The sequence below is a fragment of the Leptodactylus fuscus genome, chromosome 7 (genome assembly GCF_031893055.1).
Source record: "Leptodactylus fuscus isolate aLepFus1 chromosome 7, aLepFus1.hap2, whole genome shotgun sequence".
NCBI lineage: Eukaryota > Metazoa > Chordata > Amphibia > Anura > Leptodactylidae > Leptodactylus > Leptodactylus fuscus.
In genome coordinates, this window is record NC_134271.1 from 17278747 (window position 1) to 17282842 (window position 4096).

The following is a 4096-nucleotide window of genomic DNA, read 5'->3' on the forward strand; positions in this document are numbered from 1 at the left end:
CAGCCATTCATAGCCGGTACTGGTCATGTGACCTAACATTGCATAAAGAGCAGCCCCTACGGAAGCCTGTGAGGGTGAAACAACCTCAGTAGCCAAAAGTATTTGTTTCGCGTTGTCCACAGCCCGGCTCTTGCAGCCTTTTAGTGTAAAGTTTAGAGTTTTTCTATTAACCATAAAAAATTCTACATTAAATATTGAAACACTTTATAAGTTCAGTCATTTTGAGTTATTTTATGGTTTTATGCTCCATTCACATCCAGAGCTGCTTAAAAAATTCTTCTGGTTGTTCTTGGAAACCACAAGGCGTGCTGTGTAAGGCATACCTCCCAACCGGCCCGATATCCGCGGGACACTCACGATTTCGGTGTCCTGTACCGCGGTCCCGGTCGGCGGGAGGTTTGTCCCAATTTCAACTCATCGGCATCCTACGGACGCTAATGAGCTGAATACATAGGCCAGGGGTCCTCAAATTGTGGCCCGCCCACAGCGCCGTCAGGCGTGCATTTATAATGAAGCTCCTGGGGAGATCGGGCCAGGCCATGGAGCGCACTTCACTTTACCTATTGGAGGGCACCGCTCCCGATGTCTGTGCGACCTGCGCTGCCTCCGGTGTCCGCCTGTCACCTGGCTTGTATGCGATGTAAGGAAGATACAGGAGGCACCGCTCCTTATGTCTGCGCGGCCTGATCTGCCTCCGGTATCCCACTTACATGGCATACATGCGATGTGACAGGCGAATTTCTTACGGGCTTCGGTTTTATTTACATTTTAACCCCTTAAAAAAAATCCAAAACTGTGTTAAAAACATTTTTTTCTAAAAGTCGCCATATTCTGACAGCCATAACTTTTTTATACATCCATGTACGGGGATGCATAGGATGTCTTTTTTTGCGGGGCCGGGTGTACTTTTTAGTTGTACTATTTTCGGGAAATGCTTTTGCTTTGATCACTTTTTATTAAAAATTTTATCAGAATTAAAACAGTGAAAAAACGGCTTCAGATCACCTCATGGGAGGAGCGGCGCTGTGTCACCCCCTCTACCTCATAGATTGTAAGCTCTTGCGAGCAGGGCCCTCAGTCGCATTGTGTAAAACGACTTTCTTTGTAATGTATCTGTCTGTATTTGAACCCTACAAATTGTACAGCGCTGCGGAATATGTTGGCACTATATAAATAAAATTTATTATTAATATTATTATTTTATATCCCTTTCCCTAGGGGAATGGTAACATGTATACGTTTATAAGTGGAAGTGTATGGTTAGGCCGGGACGGTCATAGAGCTGCAGCCATGAGATATTCTGCAACCAGGAGATCCCTAGTCACTAAAGAATTGTGTACAAGAAACATGTGTGAGGGCAGGGGCGTAACTACCATAGAGGAAGCGGAGGCGGCTGACACAGGGCCCAGGCCATTAGGGGGCCCGGTGACAGCCGCTACCGCTGCAGGGTTGTTGTTTTTTTTTAATAGGCCGTTACGTGCCCTATTTACTTGGCGATCCTGGACATAATACTGTGTGAAGAGGCCACTATGGGGACATAATACTGAGTGCAGGGGCCACTATTGGGTATAATACTGTGTGCAGGGGCCATTATGGGACATAATACTGTGTGCAGGGGCCACTATGGGGCATAATACTGTGTGCAGGGGCCACTATGGGACATAATACTGTGTGCAGGGGCCACTACGGGACATAATACTGTATGCAGGGGCCACAATACTGTGTGAAGAGGCCACTATGGGGACATAATACTGAGTGCAGGGGCCACTATTGGGTATAATACTGTGTGCAGGGGCCACTATGGGGGATAATACTGTGTGCAGGGGCCACTATGGAGCATAATACTGTGTGCAGGGGCCACTACGGGACATAATACTGTATGCAGGGGCCACAATACTGTGTGAAGAGACCAGTATGGGGACATAATACTGTATGCAGGGGCCACTATTGGGTATAATACTGTGTGCAGGGGCCACTATGGGGACATAATACTGAGTGCAGGGGCCACTATGGGGGATAATACTGTGTGCAGGGGCCACTATGGGGGATAATACTGTGTGCAGGGGCCACTATGGAGCATAATACTGTGTGCAGGGGCCACTATGGGGGATAATACTGTGGGCAGGGGCCACTAAGGGACATAAAGAAGTGCGGAGGAGGGGGTTGGTCGAGGTCTTCGGCGTCGGTTGGGGGGGGGGCATGTCAATAATCCGCCACGGGGCCCCGCCATTCCTAGTTACGCCACTGTGTGAGGGTAAAGTTACAATGACCGCCGCCTGTCGCCTCCGCTCAGACAGGTCATCCATTTTGGATTTGCTATTAGCTTCCTGTTCTGCCATACAGAGAAGTGATGAGGTGAGCGGGATCTCCTCCTGCACAGCCTGGGCGTATCTTCCATTAAACTGTCAGTGGTATCATAGAATAGGTCAGGGTTAGGGAACCTTCGGCTCTCCAGCTGATATGAAACTACAACTCCCATCATGCTCCATTCACTTCCATGGGAGTTCCATGAACAGCAGAACAAGTATGCATGCTGGGAGTTGTAGTTTTGCTGGTGAGCCGAAGGTTCCCTACCCTTGCAATAGGGGGTTAAGGTTCCAGGAGGGAAGAAGAAGAAGCGCACAGGCTGTTTGTAGAAGGAGGAGATACTGCTAGGAACCTTGACCCCTATTCTATGTTTCCATTGGGAAGAAAATAGAAGGTGCGCACAGGCTATGTGAGAGGAGGCCCCGCCCACCCATCACTGCTCTGTAAGTACAGTATAACTATACAAGGCAATAGTATATGGACTGGGGAAGGAGACTATTAGCTGATTATTAGAGTAACAGTGCCCCCTACAGGTAACAGCATTACTTATGGGGGGGGGGGGGGGTATTAGATATAAGGTGGTTCTGAAACCAAATCCAGCCCCTAACCAGTAGATCAGTGGCCTCAGCGGTCACAGGTAAAGACCTGGGACATCACCAATGACGTGTACGTGTGACATCCTGTGACCGCTGAGGCAGCGGCGTAACTAGGAAGAAGGAAGGAGCAGAAGGAGCGAAATGCGAGTATGACTGAGTATGCACTTGTTAATTTTTTATTTTTTTTAATGTAGATTCTGAGCCCCACATTGAGCTCACAATGTACATTTTTCCCTATCAGTATGTCTTTGGAATATGGGATGGAAATCCGTGCAAACACGGGGAGAACATACAAACTCTTTGCAAATGGTTTTTTGCCCTTGGCGGGATTTGGAACATCAGGACTCCAGCGCTGCAAGGCTGCAGTGCTAACCACTGAGCCACCGTGTGGCCCCTACCTGTCAATTTTTTTCCAGTGAAGGTGATGATAGGCCTAGGGCAGGACAGGGGGAGGGGATGCAGGTAAGTGTCAATGCATTTTTATTTATAACCCTGGCTGGCTGCCTGCATTAATATTTCTGATCCCGAACAATCCCACAGGACGTACTAAAGGGGCTCTATCAATGGGAAAAGTCATTTTTAACTAATCACATCCTTGCCTAGGCTTTAGAAAGTCTATTCCACACCTGCCTTTAGTATGTAAATTGCCTCAGTGGTTTCTGAATAAGTCCATTATTATTCATATGCTAATTCATATGCTAATTAGACTGGTGCACGATGCATCGTGCACCCCCTTTGCTATTGTTTCCTATAGGAGGAGGATGATGATGACTCAGCTTCCAAGTTTGCACACACTCATAGGAGATAATAGCAGGGAGGAGTGCTGCGGGGAACTTCCTGTGCTGGCTGGAAGCTCATTAGCATATGAATAAAAATGGAGTTCTTCAGAAACCACTGAGGCAATCTACATACTACAGGTAGGTGTGGAATAAGGCTATGCAAGGATGTGATTAGTTAAAAATGACTTTTCCCATTGATAGAGCCCCTTTCATTTAAGCAACACAAAGGGGCATTGTTACTTTAAGATATTTGTATATTTGGGGGTATCATTCATTTTCAGGAGATTTTTATATAATGTATATCACAATTTGGGGATAGCAGCAGATGGGGATTTTGTATAGGCAAGTAAAACGTGTGCTAAAGATGTCTGTGCTACAACCTTTACAGAGACACGTTGCGGCTGGAAGAAGGGT